A 21,895-nucleotide genomic window follows, 5' to 3' on the forward strand; every position below is an offset into this window, starting at 1 on the left:
ATACAAGACAAAAAAAAAAGAAAAGAAAAAGTAGAGCTGAATGATGATAACATCTCAATCTTCAGAGCCACTGTTAGCTGTGATGAATCCCTTTTGTAAATGCAGTGTCCTGAGCTGCAAATACTTATCAAGAGTGTTATTATCAGCCACTGTGAGGCTGGCTGAACAAGAATTCCCACTGTATTTTAATGGCTGCTGGCCATATCCATCAAAAAGGGGACTCTAACAGACATACAGTTATCATTGTTCAAATTTTAATGAATATATGGCATTCCCATTCATTATTTAAGTGACGTTCAGATGCAGTTTCAGTCAAAGCTGCCTCTTCATAAATGTTATTAGCTACAAATGCGCCTTTAATAAAATATTACACTGTGTGAAAATAAAGTGCTGTACTGATAATCAAAGGAAAATGAATAGAAGGAACTAAAATCCACAGCACTACAGTCTGAACTCCTCATTCACTCAAAAAACTCTTTGATTTTAATGGGCAATTTCTCATAGCCCAGCACAGGAATGCAGGGTCAGGCCCACTGGGCACACACAGGCACAAGAAGCACCTTCTCCACACTCCTGTGGCTCACACGCAGACTGCTCCTCGATTATTTGAGTCGGAACAGGTCTATCTGTGGTCAGTTTGACCACAACTCAATAATACTGTCTGCAAATCCAATATACATGGCCCTCTGGACAGCTTTACATTCATTATCCAACCGTTTGGACCGCACACTTTGGAAAACACTCTGTAAATTAGTGTTTGGGCTGTTAAATGTGGTTCAACGCAGTTAAAGCTCTGCTTTTCTCACGGGTGCTTGTGTTTTTTGATAAACTTGTGTGCTGAGGTATCTCAAGTTAGGCACTCAGAACTGAAACATCCTAAATCTAATCAGGTTGCAAATGCTGGCCCCAGACTGCTTGCTACCCAAGCCAGGAAGCAGCTATTTATTTTCTCTAAATTAATCCCAGCTCAGCAAGACACTTAAGTGAACATCTAACTTTATAAAGACAGAGTGGGTTTCCCACTCACTTAAATAATGCAGATGCAAATGCTCTGCTGAATCAGGTTTATAAAAATCCAATAGCAGTCAGTAATAAATACTGTGACATACAAGAGCAATCTCTGCTCCACAGCCAGGAGGTTGGAGCGCACTGCTGGGATCTGGAATGTAGTGTCCTCACCAGTGCCATGGGACTGCCTCCGCTTCGCCACATCCCACTCTATTCCCTGGGCCGAGAGCCACACACACTCCTCCTCCTCTCTCTGTCTGGGAATAAGATATGTCTCTCTATTGAAGGTATCTATTATGCAAGATTTATCTTGGGTTTCCCTGCAACGCTCTTCTAACCATGCATTTGAGATGAAAATACTGTCAGCGCCTAGGCTGGGTGTCTGAAGCAAGAGGGGCAGAAGCAGAGACGCTTTACTCGCCAGAGCAGAAGGCTTTTCTTCTGCAGCAACTTTCTATTAAATTGGCTTTATTTCTACCAGGATAAAAGACCAAACCGACACTTCACTGGAGTTGGGAACCTGCCCCCACTAACAATATACACGGAGCACGCCAAAGACAAAGGGAAAACCAGTCCCTGCTAAACCCGGTCAGCTCTGATAGACTCTGCTCCAGGAAAGGGTCAGAGAGACAGCAAGAAGAGACTTTAGCCTCTTGTTGCCTCTGGATGCCCGAGTGCAAACTTGCTCATCTAACCCTTTCTAGTTAGCAGCCCTCTTCCCACACTGGCTCCTAAACTCTGCAGGGACTTTGTCTTAAAGGAAAAAAATTATCATCGTTATTTTTATTATTTAATATATAATAATAATTATTATCGTAGTAGTAGTAGTAGTCGTCGTCGTCGTCGTCGTAGTAGTGTTCCTAGAGGTACCAGGGGTGATGTCCCTGCACATTGCAGGAGTATGTATTTGCCATCTATCTCATGGCTGCGCACAACAGGCACCCAAAAATCAGGCATTCCTGTGTCTGTCCTTCCTTGGGGTCTCCACATTGTATGTGTTGTGCCCAACACACATGGACAAGATGGGCTTTGGCAGAAAAGTCAGCCACAAGATCGGTTTTGTTGAGAAGGAGACTGAGGTACATCCTTCCCACTGCTGAGTGCTCTGCTCAGGACCTCACCTGCAGGATTAATAATCTGTGCCCTGAAAGAAGATAGCCAGTACTGCTTGTCGGGTGGGGTTTTTTGGTGGGGAGGAAGAGCTTGGGAGGTACTTTTGGGTGAAGGTTCAAGGTGAGGGATCTGGAACACAAGAAAGGTAGCTTCCTTGTGGCTTTGAATAAGGCCTTCAGAAAGGCATGACTTCATCCACATACAGGTCCTGTGGAAGACCTGGCCCTGACTGATTTACGATACATAAATGATACTTAGTGGCTGAAGGAAACAACCCCACCACCCTCTAACATTAGCCAATTTAATCGCTTTAGGAGATGGACGATCAGCATCAAGAAAGATGGGGCCATGGAGAGATGCTCCAGAGCAGAGCGCAGCTTTATCAGAGTAAATCTGGATTAATTCAGCCATTTTCGGTTCATACTCATCCCAGAGAAACACACTGGTTTCTCTATGCATCGATAATGGTTTTTTTCCTACACTTTGGGTAAGCTCTTCACAGATACCCACCATTTGATCCTGAAGGTTCGACTTCGTAAAGAAGATACAGTGGGAGGTGGTTATCCTCCAGCCTGGGTGGAATCTGTCACTGTTGTCATTTTAAAAGGCGATCGTGAGAAGGCATCTCACCCAGGCTGCAAGAAACAGCATCTTAATCTTGAAACTCTTTCTGTTCTGCAGGATTAGTTCCATGGAGCCAGAGGTAGGAAGCACCGTCTCCACTGCTGCTCCTTGGGTAGAGTTAAAATGTTCTCCAAAGCGTACATTTATAAGCAAGGTAACTTCTCAGTGCCTTTGCTAGATTTAAAAATTAAAATTAAAGCTTTATTAGGGGCTAAGGGTCAGGCATATACCCAGCCAACTAGCTGGCAATGTCTCCACCTGGAACAAAGAGATACCAAAATAAACTTTTTTAATGAGAAGGATGGCGAAAAGCCAAGCCGAAGTTGCAGAGGATACCTCATTAAAGAAATTGATAAGCCTAAGTCAGGTCAATCTGTTTAAGTAACTCAATGGCTTCAGTCAGATAGGAATAGATCTGTTTAATTTGCCTTCAGAAAAGCAGCAGCACAGTGGGAGCGGAGGAGGAGACCTCGTAGGGAGCCATAAGCTTTCCATAAAAGTTGGTAATCATGCGGGAAGTCGCATCTGTGGTTTACTCACTTGGAAGAGAGATATCTCACACAAAGTGAGCTGAAACAGTTGTAGGCAGCGAGAGCAGCCACACACGAGGAGTGGATCTGCATTCGGCAACATGTGCTAATGCCGTGGGATCTTCCCTGCGCAGCCACAGCCTGTACGGGCAACACAGGACCGACCAAAAGAGCCAATCTGTCAAATGCAAAAAATTAAATTGAAGGCGTGAGCCAGAACCTGGTTTCTTTTTACACCTTTGCAGCACTAAGAGAGCTTCAGCAGGAAAAAGCAAGCTCATTTTCTGCTGGAACAAAAAGCTCAGAATATGGTTCTGTTTTGAAAGTCAAGCCCAGGGGCCCCAAATGGGAAAATAAATTCTTGCGGTTCGAAAAGACTGCCCTGTGAACTAAACAGCATTGCCTGGCGTCCATCAGGATGTCTGCTCTGCTTATATTCACCCGTGCTGACGGCAGGGTTATCACTTACTTCAGGATTTCCGTGATGCTGAGAACAGCACAGCCACCACTGTGCTGTGTGTGCATCCAGGCTGGAAACTGCCAGCAGCCGAACAGCATCTTGCTAATGATTGCTGCTTACAGGGCACCGTATCAGCAGTAATTAGCAAACCGCTGCTAAGCTCGGAGATCTCATTTGCAGGTATCCAGGTGACCTCACTGATACGACTTTGGGGCTTATTTCACCATTGACCAGAAAAATAATGTCTTTAAGTAATTGCATGGTCTGGTAATAGGTAAATAAAAACTTTGCTTCAAAAAAATTAAAATATACCCAAGGCTGGTTTTATCGGGCAGATCTCAGCAGCAACCCAATAGGAGGTTTTGTCATGCTTGGACTTAATCTACCTTTCAGAGATGACGTATAATAAATTATCATAATGATTAAGAGCCAAACGCAGAGTAAATGGAGCCCCTATCACCCAGGCTTCAAGCAAACATTAAGCTTTATAATGAGTGTACACAGTCATGAATAAGTATGTCTCTCAGGCTTTTGTTTCTTGCAGGCACACCCTGAGGCGTTTGGTGCAAGTCAGCAGCCCCAACCATTAAATAACCTTCAGTCAGGCCTCAGAAATCAGGAGGTTTTGAATTCTTTGAGCAGACCTTCTGGTCTCAGCACTGGGAATCACACCTCAAAGCTTCTCCTGCTAATAAAGAAAGTTAGAAAACAACTTAAAAGGTGAAGGAAGAGATGCCCACATTTCTACCCAACCTGAAAAGGAGGCGTTTTGGGAAACACCATTAAGATAATCATGACAACATCATTAATCTTATCAACACAGCAATAAACACAAGACTAAAGCCTGCAGCTCCAATGTCAAAGTGAAACCCATTTGTCTGGAACTGAGTAGATTACTTTTTACCCTGGAAAAAGGTACTACATCCTGATTGAACGCTCTCCTGATTTTCCTAAAGGGACCATGTTGGGCACATATTTCACCAGGGATGTGGGGATCCTAGGGGTCCCCGCCACTTCTGCTGGACCAACGTCACCTGCCCTGCTCATGGCATAGAATCATAGTATCATAGAGTGGTTTGGGTTGGAAGGGACCTTAAAGATCATCTAGTTCCAACCCCCCTGCCATGGGCAGGGACACCTTCCACTAGACCAGGCTGCTCAAAGTCTCATCCTTGAACACAAAACAAGGACCCTCCAATACCCCACCACACACACAAATACTGTCCCCTTTGGGATGAAAGGAGCAAACCCAGGAGCTACACAGGTTGGAGGGATGAGGATATTTTAGCCAGATTTTGGCTAGATGATTACTATAGACATTAAGCTGTTCTCCTCTGGCTGGATTTATTGTTGACTCAACAAAAGAAAGCACAGAGAGCTGAGTACCTGCCAAGCCTGTGCAGAGCAGTTGCGCCAAATGCAAAAAAAAAAAAAAAAAAAAGCCAGTGTAAAATCAGAGGGAAGTCACAGACACTTGTTTTCTCTTACACCTGCAAACCCAAAGCTAACTTCCCTTTTCTCTCAATGGAAAACCTGCAAATGCAGAGCTCTGGGAGAAAACCACCCCCCCACACTGTGAATACTCAAAATGGACGTTTAGAAATCCCCCCCCTCCCCCCCCATCGCAAACTTCACTTCCTGAAGTTGAGCATATTTTGATTCACCTTCTGCTAGCAACTTGCAGTTCATCTTCTAGGGGATATAAATGATAAAGCAATGAGAAGGGGGGAAAAGCAAACCTGACACATGCCCACGTCCCCAAGACAGCCAGCTCCAAGCAGGTGGACACAGCAGGAATCACTTGCGTCTCAAGAGCGGCGAGAGATGGGTGATCTGGATCTGCAGAGAGCTTGGGTTAGTCAAATGACTTTTTCAGGGCTTTGTGCCAGAACGAAGCAGAATGAAACAGATAATCTGCTGAAAGAATGCCCCATACAGCAGGGGAAGAGCCAGATGCTTCCTGTGCATGACATTTCAGGGTAGCATAAGATACATATCAGGACACGGGTTCAGCACGGTCATCAGCAGCAGGTCAGAGGGAGGAAAAAAAAAGTAAAAAAAAAAAAATTTGGAATACGACAATGCAAAAGCAGAACTACAGGGCAAGTGAGTAATGCTGGGAAGTTATCGCTCCCTGAGGTCTGGCATTGAGAAAGGGCAGCGGCCAGAGCACCTGAGAGCCATCCCAGTGCAAAGCTGCACGCAGGCGGATAGTAATCCGGGGGACTCTGCGAAACCAGATATTCATGAATGGTTCAGCACAAACCTTGGAAATAAGGAAAGCATCACTGCGAAACAGACTGAGCATTCCCAGCAACCTGAAATGCAACTTTTGATTTAAAAGCTACCAAAATTTAAAAAAAAAAAAAAAAAATCAGCCTGCTAAAATGGCATAGACTAGAGGTTCGTTTGGTTTTCTGGAAGAATCTCTATTTCGAAAGTCTGTCTAAGGATCATCCATGACAGTCATTTTACACCTCAAAAGAACTGCCTGCAACTTAGTTGTTGGTTTGGTTTTTTTAACACAGCTCCTTAAATGTCCAAAATTAGGTAATTAAGCAAATAGTGCCTCTAGCAGACATTGGGCTTTCTGTGGTCAGACTTTTCAGTTACATCATGTACTCTTTAGCAACATCTTTCCTTGCCTCCAAGTATTTCTGTGTCTCAGAGGATTTTAGATCACATCATATCTAAGGCTGTAGCTGTCCAGCTAGTCACAAATACTCAAAATATTATGAGTTGAACACACAGAGAGACACAGAGCAGAGCACCGAGCGGCAGAGGTGTGATGCAGAATTACAATCCAAAATCTTCTGAACGAGAATCATGTTTTCACATCCCACAGCTGCATTTGCAAGGCAGTGGTGCTTTTATTTCTCTACAGAATGACCAATATTTTTAGCTTTATTCTTTTACATATTTAGAGAACAGAAAAGATGTTTCTCTACTAAAGAAATTTCACTTCTGCATCCCCTCATCCCTTCCTGAGAAAAGCCAACAAAGGCACTTTTTTGCAATGACAGTGAACATGTGTAAGAGCAATGGGCTATCAAGTTAAAGGCAAACGTGTTATAATATCAACGGTGACTTGCATACACGGCAGAGATATCCTACTGAAAAAAGAGCTCATGAATCTTCTGCTACAAAACATCAGCAAAAGCATCTGAACAGTGTGAACAAAGGGAAATTGCCACAAATTACAACTGATCAGATGTTTGTGCAGGAAAAATTCCATCCTGAGGTTATCACCAGCAATTGGTGCTTCAGAAGACCACCAGAAAGTTGTGAAGGGCTCTTTAAGATAGGAAAATCCATCTCCTCCTCAACCTTTTGGAGACAGCAATACAGCCCAAAGCAGGAGATACAACATCTGGCATATCAGAAACCTTGCTTTTCTGGCTTACTCAAAACTGTAGCGCAGCGGCAAGTTTCAAGGTCAACCGGACTTTGACAAAGCAGCAACGCCTCACTGGAACTTACATGTTGCTATTCTTTCACTGCAGTAAAAAAAGTCGCTAACATCTGCCCTGTGGCAGAGGGCTCACAGCATCCTTTCAACAGGGGACAAGGCTAAATATTAAATACTTGAGGAAGTTGTTTTCACACGTGGAAAATCAACACTTTGCAAAAGGCTTCACTCACTGCACATGTGAGCGCCTGGGATGGGGTCAGTCTGGACCTCTCATCTACGCGAGGGTACAGAGGGAAGACACCAGCTGGGTTAGTTTTCAGCTGAGCCATGTATCTTAGTATGATTGATTATTTGGGGTTTGACTCTGTTTCTATGTAGTAAGCTTTTATGAAAAAGAGTCTGGGTCCTGGCGTCTGCAGGGCAGGTCTGAGTCAATCGGGCCAGTATTTTTTTTTCCTTCCTACAGAAAGAGGAGCAGATCCTGTTAATTTGGACCATAAAGATGCTTCTCCATCTCTTTCACCCTCACTTACAAGGGACAACACCTATGTGCTGGATGTTTTCTCAAGAGATAACACCAGAATATATATATTTTATTTTATTTTTTAAAGAAGCAGGCAGGCACAGCTCTCACTGACTTTCAGTAAGGTGCAGACAGCTCAGTGCTATTTGGGCTCTGAAAGCCTCCCATCAGCTTACCTGAGGGACACAGCCTCAGGACTTCAATTCTCCACAGAAGAAGAAAAATCACAAAACCAGTATTAGCTCCTTCGGTTTAAATGCCCCAGCCTCTATCCTCTGGCACTTGCCTCCCTATCAAAGAGGTTAATGGGATCTCGCTCCTAGCCATGCTGGGGCAGGACCCATCTGATGTAACATTACACCTCAATGCCTGAGCAAGTCATCAAGGCTTCTTCAAGTGTCAACAGGGATGAAGTCCCGCCTCCAGAGCCTATTTTTTCGATGTTTCCTCTAAAATGAGACAAATCACATGCTAAAGTACCTATTTCTCTTTGCCACCTACAAAAGGAGGATAGATAAACAGGGCTGACAGCAGCGCATGCATTGCAGATGCTGGCACTCGGTCGGATGCATCCCACACTGATCTCCTGCACTCTAAGCAAATTCCCAGCACAGGACAACACTCCTTGCTCCAGAAGGAGCACAAACTGCTTCCCCCTCCCCATGCCTGTCCTCCATGCGCTCCCTTTCATTTCATAAGGCGAGCAGTTCTCTCCCAATTAAAAGAAACCGGAGTTTTCTTAAAAGAAAATGAAGCGCCAATTCCCTCGGCGACGCCGGAGAACATACTGCCTTCTGCAAGGTCGTTTTTAAATTATGGGGTTGCAGCAGCCTATTATTCCCAGTATTGATTCTGCCAGTAGCTCTGTCAGCCAGCAGCACTGAGGTGGGCAGGTGGAGTGGGAGTCCTGCCCACGAGAGCCACACGTGTGCGAGACCTGGAGCAAGACAGAGAAACCAAGCCCTACCCTCAGTGCTGAAAGGCAGGGCTTGTTGCCAAACATAAGCATGGTTTTCCTCCATATCTTAGTCATCCCACATGTTTTTGCTTCCATTGTACTTCCTACGGAAACGAGTCCCAGAAGCCAAGCTTTTTTCCTAGCTGTTTGTTTTCTCAGCTCCTCTGAGCACTGACTCGATTTGACGGCTTTCCCTTGCCCCTTTTTGCCCTCACCGCCAGCCCAGGATGCCCAGGAGGACAGCGCTCTCAGCGCTTCCTCACTTGAAAAGCCACAGAAATGAAGAATAAAGACTTGCCTGGGGGGGAAAAAAAAAATATACTGGAGCTGCGATGGTTGGGAAGCCCTGCAAACCCAAACCCACCTTCCCCAGCATGGGTACAATTGCCACATCTCCATCCCCCTTCCCAGCACTGTGACCAAGAGGAGAGAGAGATAACACTGTTCCAGGTTTCATCCTGCCAGAGAAGAAAAGACGAGCGTTGTGGTAGCAGCTCCCTCCACTCTCCATGACCGCATGTCAAGTGAAGTATGAGAGTAACACCTCTCAGTAGGTACCAGAGTAATTGCGGTCCGTAAGGCACCTCAGATTACGGAGTTGCCTGGGCAGCAGTAATTCTTCGTCCCATCAAGGTTTTCTGCTTGAAAGGTTGACACATTTGCAGCTACTTTAGGCCTGGCAGCCCTCTAACCTACGCTCCCACAGGGCACCACCGTGCACCTGGACTGATTAATTCCCATACCCATGCACCCTTCACTGCTCAAGAGTCATCGTGGCTGGATTTTAACTCTCCTTTCATGAGCAGGCAGCCAGCCGCATCCCACTTTGATACCCTCTCCAGGGATCAGGGATATCCCACCTCTTTGCCAAGCGGGGCCACAAAATCCTGCCGAGGGGCGCCTACTCTCAACACACTGCCAATCACATGCTGACATTTGCAACCATGTCTGCTACCTATCGAGAGCTATTAATCATAGAATCACAGAATGGTTTGGGTTGGAAGGGACCTTAAAGATCACCTAGTTCCAGCCCCCCTGCCACGGGCAAGGACACCTTCCACTAGTCCAGGTTGCTCAAAGCCCCATCCAACCTGGCCTTGAACACTGCCAGGGACGGGGCAGCCACAACTTCTCTGGGCAGCCGGTTCCAGTGCCTCACCACCCTCACAGTAAATGAGCCACATTCATTTTTCTCATCTAATATATTAAGGGTTACAAGGTTGTAGCTTACAAAACCAAAACCACTTAGTTAAGACTCTCATATACTGAGAGCTTAGGTATCATTCACTACCTGTCCAGCAAAAGGAAGCACACTTTTATTTTTACAAATAGGTATATTTAGGATCAAGTAAGCATTAAACTCTCCTTTCCCATCCAAACCAGTGGAGTCTCTAGGAATATTACTCTGGTGCATTTTAACATCTCATCGGTCACGTTTGCACAACGTGGGATATGGAGAACCTTTAAAGAGAGAAAAAAAGAGCCCACAGTGTTATTTATCCTACCGGAGTCTCCTTATACTGCAAATTCAAAGGTTCCCCATATATCTTCATTACTTTAAACTTTTGGCATCTGTGACTTCCCCATGGAATAAGCCATCTGCATTTCAGCTCTTCAGCGGTAGGCGCCTAAGGATTGTCAGTACTTCAATATACTGTGCAGACCCATCCAGTGCTGTTCCAACAAGTTTTAGTGTGATAGCACATTTAAAAAAGGGATAGAAAAGAAATATTAATTAAAACCAGACGAGCTCTGAAAGAGGTGCAAAATAGCAGCTACAGTCTATAGCTGCCAAAGCCACACCAGAGTTCCCAGCTCTTCTACGGCAGAGACAGAAATGAAACCCTGTCTTCAATCCAGTGTCCTATCCAAAGTCTATCCTCTTTTGCCCACTTTAAAAATGAGTAGTCTCTATTTACCTAATCCCTAGGAACAGGACCCCTTCAAAGGCTGTAATCCGAGATCGTATCACGGACTTTTGTTGGAACAAAGATAAAGTAAATGTCCCTGAAACTGTAGGTCACCAGTGCTCAGCCTGTGATTATGCAGTGGTTAAGAATAAACTCGGATCAATATTGTCACTGAAACCCATCTTTTCAAAGCAGTGGCTATAGCAGCACTGCAGGTAGAGGGGCCAAGTGTTACCAGATGTTGTTGGAAAGTGCAGTTGGGAGGCTACTGATTCAGGCTTATATCAGCAGAATGTGCTACAGACATATTCTGGATATTTCATAACTAACAGACTTCAGTCAGCCAGCAGTGTTCTTCCTTGATTAAGGATGGGTTGATAGGTAATTGTATATATATATGTATACCTCCTCACCTGCTCTAAGAGGTACCTTGTATAGGGAAAATCTGTGTTCAGCTTGTCCAAATGCTCCATCTAAACCTGCCTCTTTTTCTTTCCTGTACATTAGAAGGCAAGAGAGGTGCTCCCATTTTTCTTGTAGTTTGGGACCTCACAACGTAGACCTTGCTAGTTTTTATTATTCCCGCATGTGGCAGAGTTCCCCTTCCTGTTGTTATCCACTGACACATTGTCACTGCAGGGGAAAAAGGAAGGAGAGAAGGTAATGACACAAAACACAAAGTTGTAACCTGAAGTTTATTCCTTTTTGGCTGTCGGAGGCTGCTTGAAGCATGAATCCAGTTCTGCTGTTTAAAAAAGGAATTACCCAAGTGACTCATGTCTTGCTGAGAGAGAGACCGCTAGCTTGTTCATCACATGCCAGCGTTCAGAGCACGCTGCTTGTCCGTGCTTACAGCAAGAACCTGACTCCTGCAATTTATTCCTGGGTCTGCTGTGGATGGCATGGCTTTGGGGAAATAGCGATAAAAACTAGAAAACTTAACGATTTTAAACTGATGCTTCCCTTCCCAACAGACTCTTCCATCACAGACTTAAGTTCAAATACTGAAGCTGAGATTTTAAACTTGTGCTTACATTTTAAGTCTCATTCACATAGTCATTAGCGGCATTAAATTGGGGGAGAATCTGCTATGAAATTTAGTCATCTGGTACCATGAAAAAGCGTTGGCATGGTGGTTTGATGTTCTGAGAGGAGCTGGTACTCCAAACCAGAAGATACCAGAGCTTTTCAAGTCCTGCTCATTATTTGCTTTGCAATGACACAGAAAACAGTAACGGCTTTAATCTGTAAATAATCTTTCCTTCAGGGATCTGGGAACAATCTACAGGACGAAGCAGTTGCATTTTTTTTCCCCCACGAAATGCTTCATTAAAGTACTGCTCACTTAATAACAAGTTTGGGGAGATAAAAAAAAAAAGAAAAAAAATAAGAAAAATAAGTGATGTGTTTTCATGCAAAACCAAAACTCCTGCACCTCTTTGCCTTGTTGTGCTACAAACAGCTTGCTTGAGTTGCAGGAGATTTGGCTTTGCATAAGAACGTTTCACAGAACAAGAGGGAAAAACAATTCTTAAACACAAAGGAAAAATTAAGAGGGAAAATGCAAGGTAAGATGGCCAGATGAGCCGCTAAAGGCTCTGACACCTTGATCTCGGCACATCAAATAGAATACATCTACGTACATGCAGACTGTGCCCTTCTCCTATAAGTACACTCCCTGCTCGGTACACAGATACTCAACTTCAGATCAAAGCATTCTCAAGGATTTTTTTTTTCTTTCAGCCATTTCCAGTCACTTCCTCCAGTCACCCTCACTCCTTCCTACAGCTCTTGATACATCAGATACAGGGCAGCACTTCGGATTCGAGTTTTAATGCTGTACATCACCATGATTAATCGGACTTCAGCAAAAAGACTCTGCAACAATAATTTCAGAAAGAGGGAGAATTACTTTTGGTGTGATACTGCAAATCAATCTTCATTTTAGAGTAATTAATTCCAGCAGCTACAAGACTGGCAACACCAACACTGGTGCCACAGGTACCCAGTATTCACCACCCAGGTACCCTGCAGCAGTGCAGGCTACCGGCTTTGTAACGAAGATTTATGATGGGACTCTTCTGCTGAGCGACCCCCGCTAGTGAGACAGTATTTCGCAACAGGTTGCCCAGAGAGGTGGTAGATGCCCCATCCCTGGAAATATTCAAGGTCAGGTTGGACGGGGCTCTGAGCAACCTGATCTACTTGAAGATGTCCCTGCTCGTTGCAGGGGGTTTGGACTAGATGGCCTTTAAAGGTCCCTTCCAACCCAAACTATTCTATAATTCTATGATTCTTTTACCCTTGCCAGCCTATCCCCAAGATCAGAGGCAGAGGACTATGCTTGCAGGCTAGAGGAGCAGCAAATACAAGAAACACCTAAGGGAGCCACACTGCTTGTCCAGGCAAAATGGGATGAAATCCTGGCCACGGCAAATTTTGTAAAAGCTGCAGACAGAGGAAGGAACTCAACAGTCTGATTTGCGGTGGCTGGTTATAATTAAGGATACTGGAAAAATGCATTGATGATGCTGGTTGCATAATTAAGAGCATCAACCCAAAACTTTGGGCCAAATTATGTTCCCATTTTAGTTCATTTAGATCTGTGAAAATGAAATTAATTACTCAAGATCTTCACCGACATAATAAAGCTGGTCATTTTGGCATTGCAATCTATGGGTACTCATTACAGAAGCTAAACCACAGGCTCGCTCCAGATGGCTTGTCTCTATAACACAGCATACATCCAAGGCACTTCATAAACTAATCACCTACTGATCATATCCCTTCAATTAAAAATTACTCAATATTTCCAAGTGCTGGCATCCATTTTAGAAATACCAGAAAATTATGAAGTGCTTGGCCAATAACATGCAGATTTTCCTACATTAACCAGTTCAGTAAGGCAGTATAGTTTATACCTGGCACATGGTGTATTTGGAAGTTTCTCCACCTCTACATGTGCTGTGGCAACAGCCTTAGTGGGACCAGCTAAGAGCAGACACAAATAGAGAAAAAATGTTTCTTGCCCTACAGTGGGGACACAGATAGAGAGAATTTTTAGAGCAAAAGCTCCAAAGGAAGCTCCAGCATCGCTCCTTTTCGATGAAGCGGACCCAGGTTGATGCACACGTTGCCGCAGGGGAGAGGACGCAGGAGGGGAAGAGCTTTGCTGAGCGGTGCGTGGTTAACCGGGAGGTTTCATCCCCCCACTAAATCACACGTTTGCTTACACGGTTGTACCACTTACTCTGGTTTATATCAGGTGAATATAGAAAAGTAGACGCGTGGACTTGAGAAGATGATTATGATGATGATGATGGGGTTTTTTTGTGGTAAACAAAAATAGAGAGCTCACTACAGGGTTTTCTGGTTTCCATATATAAAGTATAGACACAAAGCCAACTGGTTCTTTTATTCTTAATGGAAACTCCTCAGAGCATCACTCACCAGCTATTTCAGTTTGAATCAATGAAGTCTCTTCTCCAGGAATACAGTCATTAGCTCCTCCAGTCTCTGCTGATAGACAGGCAGGGCTTACATTAGTCATGGCTAACAACTTGGAGCAACTTGCAATAAAGCTAAATTACGCCTTTGACAAAGTAGCAGACTTCCTTACCTCATTGTAAAGAAAATTAAGGGTATTCTCCAGTCAAACGGCTGTGCATGGCAAATTTGGTTCAATATATTTAACATCGTAGCCATGCTTTCAGCCAGGAAAAGGTGGCTCAGCTCCACAGCAGGAGCAGATGTTTGTATGGGATAAGTGAACCACGGTAAGCAAAATCTTCCTGTACTGCGCCTTTTTGACAAGTGTCCCAGAATTCAGTGGTTTTTCACTACACTGGGTGCGTCATGGGCTGTAGGTATCCTATGGTCCATAAAGACAGGACCCTCCACAGTTATCTAAACAGCGTTCTATGTGCCTCGTCATCTCCCTTTTTGCATACACCTTGCTAGTCTGCCGAGACAGCCATTTACCACCTCTTCCCAACGGCAGTAATTAAGACATTTGATTCAGTCACTCATGTCCCCCATGCTTTTAGAGTTTATAAATATTAATGACCCTGATTGCTATATAGCACTACTGTAGTTTAAAGCTTGGAGCATCTCAAATAGTCATGGCAAAGCGACAGTTATTGGGAAATCAAAGCTGACAAGAGAATTCAAGAATAAAATTTTCAAAGGCCCCATCGCATGAGGCCACCCATCTTGCTCCTTGACATTATTTGGCTGTGTTTAGGTAGTTCAAACACTGTGCAAGCACACCAAAATTGTGCTTTGCAGCAATGACAAATGTGACTTGTTCATTTTAGAATATGCAGGGTTGTAAGAACGTACTAGTTCCCTTTAGAGCAGCCTTATGAAAAGGTATATTCAACTTCCCTTTTATCACAATACAGACCAGTATGATATAAGCACAGCCTTAAAGATAAGCATGTAGACAATCAAAATGTAAACAAAAAGTATATAAATTTGGGGCTGTAAAGGAGTTGGCCATGATGATCTAAAGGCAACCTGTGCTTCCCCACCCCAAAACTGTACTTTTGCCTTTGACACTTGTCTCAGTGAACAGTAGCTTAACTTGTGCTAATAAAGATCAATTTTCTTCACAGCAGATAGGTATGCTGTAGCCTTTATTCCAGAAACCCCAGTATTTTCAGCTAAGAGCTTCACCCCATTCTAGGTTGCAGACCTTTTCTTACAGATGCCACTCATGACCAGAAACCTAGCGTACTACCTTATTTTTACTTCACTGCTAGCAACCAGAGTCGCTGCAGGTCATTAACGAGACTTGTCTGGCTGAACAGCCTCCAGAATTGCAATGAAGTAGCTATTTAATATCCTCAGACAAAAGGTACTATGCAAATAAAAAGCACCGTGTTGTACCAAAGAGGGTCCTCTGATTACCATCTCTTATTAGTCCAATAGAGGTAAATGGATTCTAGCCTGAGTTTTCGCGATACAGTTTCCTGGATAAAGAGTCTTTAGTTTAAAATAAACCCTGCTAAACAAGCTATAGTCCACTTAGCTTGACAAATTTAAACAATTAACCTGCGGGAAGCCAAGCTTCTTTTTCATATTTGCAGGTCAGCTGCCTTGAGACAATGTCTGAAGTACAAATAGGCTTTCGGGGTCAGATTCTGATTTCATTCAGCATGGTGTAAATCAGGAATAATCCCTTTAGAGATTAGTAGGAGTGAGATCAGATTCAGGCTCTTGGAATTAAGCACAAACCATGTGCTTGCTGGGCTTATTCTAATTCTGCTAAGTACAAAGCAATTCTCCTTCAGCGTGTCCCTCTCCCATTCTGTCTAAAGCACTCTGAGCTGAGGAGCAAAGGAAGTGCTGCTGATAACATCCAAAGGAAGACATTTGTCATTGCAAAATACTTTTGCCTACAAGGTTATTAAAAAAGCCTTGTATTTAAAAATAAAAAGAGACACACGCACACACCCCAAATTACACAGGCAAAGTTGTGTTTAAAGATTCCTCCTGACCCCTGAACCATGAAATGAACTACAGTAACCATCTTTTACAAGAAACAAACACATTTAATTACTTTGATTTACAGCATCTGTCTCTGGTTCTGGCTATATATCAATGGAAAATATAAGCAGAGCTTTTGCTAGATGCATGCAACATCCTTAGGAAGCATCTCAACAGGAATTCCAGCATTGTTAAATGAATGCAATGTCATCTGAAAGTCATTTGTGTCTTTCCCCTGCCACCGTCGCCTTTGAAAGGTCAGGCAATAAAAAGACAAACATGCCAGTGAGTACCTTGCTTATTTTTAGGTAAGGTCAAAAACCAAGTCACCACCTCGATGAAACTGTGCATCACTGTGCAACAATACCAAAACGATATAACTTTTGCCATTCATCGTGCTTGTGGTACATCCCTGCTAACATACCCGTTTGAGTGTGCACCTAGAGAATCGTGGTGAAAGAGGCTAAGATAAAAGTCTCCATGCTATTTAGCTCAAGATACAAACCTCACAAGTGATGGGGAACTATGAAGTTACCCACTGAGAAGGATAGTATGAGCTTGCATAAATACTATTCTCATTTGATGTGGAGTAGTTTAGTCTCCCTGCCATGATGCTTACATCGTTTATGCCTCCCAAAATAGCCTATGGAGCAGACTGAAGGACACCTTTAATTCTAGACGCCAGCTGCGCTGCTTTGTTCCGCACCTCCTGAAAAAAAACCCCAATTTTAACTCTCCCACCACCCAAGTCACTCTGCAGGTTCCCACTGCATGCCTCAAAGATCACTCCTCAGGTTTGAAATCTTTTACCATGTAATGTTGACAAGGATCCCTTACTCTGTGGCCTTTGAGGAAGAAAAACAGTCTTGTAACATTCTCATGTCCCAACAACTTTGGACAGGAAGTTGAAATTCAATAGGAGCTATAAGTGGACTATCAAAGGCTGACACACCTATGAAAGAATTTCCTTTGGGAAGGGGAAGGTAACTTTGTAAGAAAGAAAATTTTATCTTTACCTTCACCTGGACTTTCGGATGTTGATGACTGATGGCTCTAAGAAAAGTGCTCTGCTATAGAGATTGAAGAGTCCTGTTGGCTTTGGGTAAGGAAACCACCATCAACAAGCCTGTTTGTACAACTGCCATGTGTTTTAAAGATTATAAGACGTCACAAGCTTTGTTAAGTCTCATTAAGCAGATGACAGCTTCAGCAATCGATTCAAATACACGTGCTGAGCAACATCCCTGTGCTGACTCAGAGGGAACCATGCTACTCACTCTGACTCCGTGAGATATTTTGGTCTTGCCTTCAACAGTCTCCAGGTAATGAGCAGATCAAGCCCTAATAAGCTCATTAGATATGACAAGTCTATACACAAGGTTACTGTCCACGACCCTATTCTTTCTTGGAGAAAGGTGAAACCGTCATGCAGCATTTGTTACTGATGGAAGAGAGGATTAAAACCAAAACATGGCACTTGGTCCGAGATGTGGAAACACCTTAATTTCCTTGGAAGTCAATATTGTTGGTGCCAGCCGAAGCAATGCTGCCACATACCTGCTCAGGAGTAGCGATCAGCTCAGAAGAGAGTGTGGCAGCTGGAAGGGGAGATCTGAAAGATTGATTCTGACAGCTGTAAAAGCAAGAGGGTTTTTAATATTCAGAAAAGTGTCAGTGCCCTAATAACAAAATTTCCGTCTCTAAGAGCTACACTTGTCAAATGAAACCTGATTAGATACAAAAGTAAAAAAGGCATCTGGGCTTTGACAAATTCAGAACGGTTTCCTTTGTAGAGGTGAGGGACTGTGAAAGAGATACTTTTCTAAATGAACAAGTCTCACCTGGTTTTACCCTCACCGTGACCCTCGGGCACCGATGGCAGAATGCCACATTTCACAATTTAAGTGAGGAGGATGCCAGCAGCGGAGGAGCAGGTGGCACCAGTTTCAACGGCACCAAGTTTCACCTGGCGGAAGAGACGTCTTGCAAAGCCGGCTGGTTTCTTCCGAGTGGGAAGGGTTACACGCCACCTTGGTAATCCCACCCGCGGTGAGTGCACCTCTGCCAAACAAGCCTGAAACTCCCATAGGAAGCACACCAGGTTGCCTCAGGGTCTCTTGTTCCACCTCCAGCCTCTTCCAGGAGAAGCACCACACTGAGGACACACACCGATATCTTTTGCGTCTGCATATCGCAGCCAGTAAATTTCCAAGCAAGACAGTAAGGGCGTAAAATTTTTACTGGCAGACAACAGCCAAGACTCATAATATTATTTTCCAAATTCAGAGACATGCCAAAAGTGTGGTTAGCAGCTCTGAGACCAACCTCAGGGGAGAGTTACACCTTGACGAAATGCCTTTTTTGCAAAATGAAGCTGTGCTGTTGTTTGGGGTTTTTTTTCATAAAATGCAGAGAACCTCTAAGTTTACATGTGGTAAGATAAAACAGGGAAATGACATTTTGAGCAAAGCGTCTTTAAGAAGTCACACACACACACAAAAGAAGAAAAGTTGGATGTGTGGATCCCTGACAGCTCGCCTGAGGAGGATCTAAGGATTGTTTTCTGCTGCACTAACATCTAACTCTTGGTCAGGCTTGTTCCCACAGGACAACTGTCTTTCTTCCAAAAGAACAACTTTAAATGGGGCAAAATTCTTAGGATTGTTTGTCAATTAGTGTGATGACAGTCCCCACAGACAGCACTTGGCTATTTTAAGCCACAGGGACAAAGGGCTACTATCTAAACTGGGGTGGGGGAAGCTCCTCTCCAAGAAACAATAGAAGCAGTGACCGCACTGAGCACTTCTGGCTTAATCTGGTAGAATTTTAGCTTTATATAGCATTCTTCATCCAGAGCTTTTACAGGTAAAGGAAAAGCGAGTATCGTCCTTTTAAGCCAGCAGAGACAAAGCAGGACAAATGAACCCCTCTGCTACGCCAGCAGCAGGTCAGATGGCAGCAGAGGAAAAAATGAGCAGCCTCTTCTCCTGGTGCTCTGTGAGGCAGAGACATCCCCCTCCAAACGAGCTGGGAATGTAAATCTAACCTATCGATTCTTCTCCATCCAAACCTCTGGTTTTTCCCCTATTAAAAAAAAAAAAAAAAAAAAAAAATCCCAAAAATGAATAGCAATTACATAGCAACATCCTCTGCCAATACTTAGACTCGACCCAGTATCGACAGGAGACTTGCCTTGCAGAGAGGCAACTTACTCTAAACTCCTTTGTTCCTTTGCTACTAGCAAATGTTTTAGCCACTTCTGCAATTACTGAATCACCTTGTAATTTTCAACAACCTTGTATTTTTTCAACAGCCAGCATCTATCTCCTGCTCCTTCGCTCTTTGGCCTCATGACCACTTATGTAGTTGCTCGAGGCTTACTTCTGTTTGAAGCACTGGCCGTTTTACACGGCAGAGTTACAGTGCTTTTGGAGAAGCCCAGGTAGGGCATAAATCAGTGTCTTAACTGGGCATTTACACCCAGCTCTTGTTGGTGTAATTTAACTGTCTGAATTGTGAGCATTATGTCAAATCACAGCAATACCTGGAGGGCAAATATATATATTGATAATATATATATTTTTTCTGAAAGCTTCCATGATTTTAAAGGACTATGAAAAAAAAAACCACAACCAGAAGAAGGTGTCTCAATTTCTATCACTTTTATTTCCTGGAACTTGAGTGAAATTCCCACTTGTAAGAGACCTAACCCACCCCATTTGTCCTCAGTCTGGAACATGCATGACAGTTCTCCAGTGTCCTCAAATATTTTACAGCGCACGTATCCTACAGGTGAATGAAACGCAGTTTCTCAAAGCGGCCAAAAAGCACCTGAATGTTGCACACAACTATGTATGTAGTTAAACAAGTCCTATCAAACCTAATCTGGTGGCTTGGGGTGAAGTTTGTCTGTAATCAGTACGCTTTTTAATAGGTTTGCTTTATTAGGTTGTCTCCCTGACTACACATACATCTTGCTGCCCTAGCAAGCTAATGAAGTGGCCATTTGAGATGGCAGGATGGCTACGCTCCAGCGTCCCCGCAGTTTTATCACAGAGTTGTGTAGCTGCTGCTATTTCACGCATCCTGCTACCACAATACAGGCTTTTCCTCTGTCATTTCTCGTCTGCAGCAGTTTTTAATTTTGCGTATCTATTTTTGCATATTTTTGCAATATTCACAGAAAAATCTGCTGTGACAGCAGATTCCCCTGTAAGGTCTCAGGAACCAGGCAAGCAAAAGCAGCGCACCGACAGCCACATGGAAAAAGCACCAAACTGCACCATCCTTGCAGCACTACAGCGATAACCTCATCGCAGCAGACGAAGCAGAAATATAGGTGGGTTTTGTTGCATCGGCAGTGCTTTTGCACATCGGTGATGACTGCACTACTCAATGGAGCGGCAGACAGCGAATCGCTAAAGCCAACATCTCATCTCTAGAGCTCTTCTGTCCACGCAGTTTAAGATTTTCTTTTACCTTCCCTATGTCAAAATCAAGCTGTTGGTTACAAGAGCAATGTTTATGTCCTTACTGGAGTCTCCATGCGTTTTACAGGCTGAACCCAACCTCCAAATAGAAACACCGTCATTTACAGCAGGCAAGACGGGAGCAGAGAGCTGAGACGGGACAGGGCTCGGCTCTCCAAGCCGACTCCAGGTTCTGAGCCACAAGCGTGTCCTCCCACCACCACACACTTGTCCTCAGATGCAAAGTTTAAGCGTTCCCAGCTCTCCCAATGTCTTGGTTCTCTCTGACCTTGGCTCACAGAGAACAAAGCACGGCAGAGGAAGGGGAGTGGTGGGAGCCACAGAAATAGTCCGTTCTCCTCTGGCAAGCAGCAGTCGTGGAAACGGGACTGGTGAGAGGAAGAACACGTGCAAAAGAAGGACGAAAACCACAGAAAGGTACCAGAACAGCAGGGCTGAAGGACATGTCAGCGTCTACTCAGGAAGGAGAGAAATGTAGATGAAACTAGGAAAACTCTCCCTGAAGCTCTGAAGAAGCTCTCAGTACCTCACACACACTTTGTATTTCCACGGGCACCTCGAGTCGCCACATCGCAGCCATCAGAATAACATCAGTGGAGGTAAATTTTTCACCTGGAGATGAGATCTTGAAGCAAAGCCCTATCCTATGGCCCCACAGCGGCACCTCCTGCCCAGGCACTCCCTGTGAATCCATTACAGATTCCCCAGTTACAAGGGCAAGCCACACCATAGGCATTTCTGGCAGCCCAAAAGAAAGGAGCTGCCTTTTGCCAAATTTATAAAGCAACCCCATGCTACCCTTCCAAACTGTTTTCCTCCTCTTAGCACAATAAAAGAGGACTTTGATTTCCATATTTTATTTTCTAAGAACTAGTTTACATTTGAATATTGCCTTCCTAAGCAAAAGGAGTTTTCACAAGAGTCTGTTTAACTATTAGCCTTTTAGAAAGGCTAATGCAATTTTCCTTGCATTTCTGTGTTGCAATTACAGCATAATCTGCAGAGCATGAGACATGATAACTTCCTAACTTGCGTAACTTTATTGCAAAGGTTATGGCATTCTCAGCTGCTGAACTGTGTGTGCCTCCATGTCCTGTATGCACACTCAGTATCTACCTGCTTTGTGTTTCCACCAGTGCCACTGCTTGATCACCTAGAGATATTATTAGGTAGCCCTCAGAATTAACATTCGAAGTTTGATGTTGAACTTTTGTTAACGGGATACAGGGCAAGCAAAAGTTCATTTTTACTTTTCAGGGTGAGTTTTTTAGGTTAGAATTAAGCCAACTGTTTGGGAATAGCAGCAGGTCTGTAAGACACAGAGTGAAGCCACAGGAGACCTGCTCATACAGTCTTCGCTTCTCAATAAGAGCAAAT

The 21,895-nt window shown here is 43.9% G+C and overlaps 1 protein-coding gene across 5 annotated transcripts in view; it reads right to left on the bottom strand.

Moving 5' to 3' along the window:
• The window catches only part of ST3GAL1 (ST3 beta-galactoside alpha-2,3-sialyltransferase 1), a 79,253-nt gene that overhangs the window by 51,036 nt on the left and 6,322 nt on the right, over nucleotides 1-21,895 (bottom strand). For 3 of the 5 annotated variants that reach the window (XR_007508711.1, XM_049821935.1, XM_049821884.1), the window contains exon 2: nucleotides 5,475-5,574. The exons of the other annotated variants lie outside the window; for them this stretch is intronic. The gene's annotated coding sequence lies outside the window, so the exon portion shown is untranslated. The remainder of the gene's footprint in view (nucleotides 1-5,474; nucleotides 5,575-21,895) is intronic. 5 annotated transcript variants of the gene reach the window in all.

Source organism: Accipiter gentilis, chromosome 2, assembly GCF_929443795.1.
Source record: "Accipiter gentilis chromosome 2, bAccGen1.1, whole genome shotgun sequence".
In the NCBI taxonomy this organism is placed as follows: Eukaryota; Metazoa; Chordata; class Aves; order Accipitriformes; family Accipitridae; genus Astur; species Astur gentilis.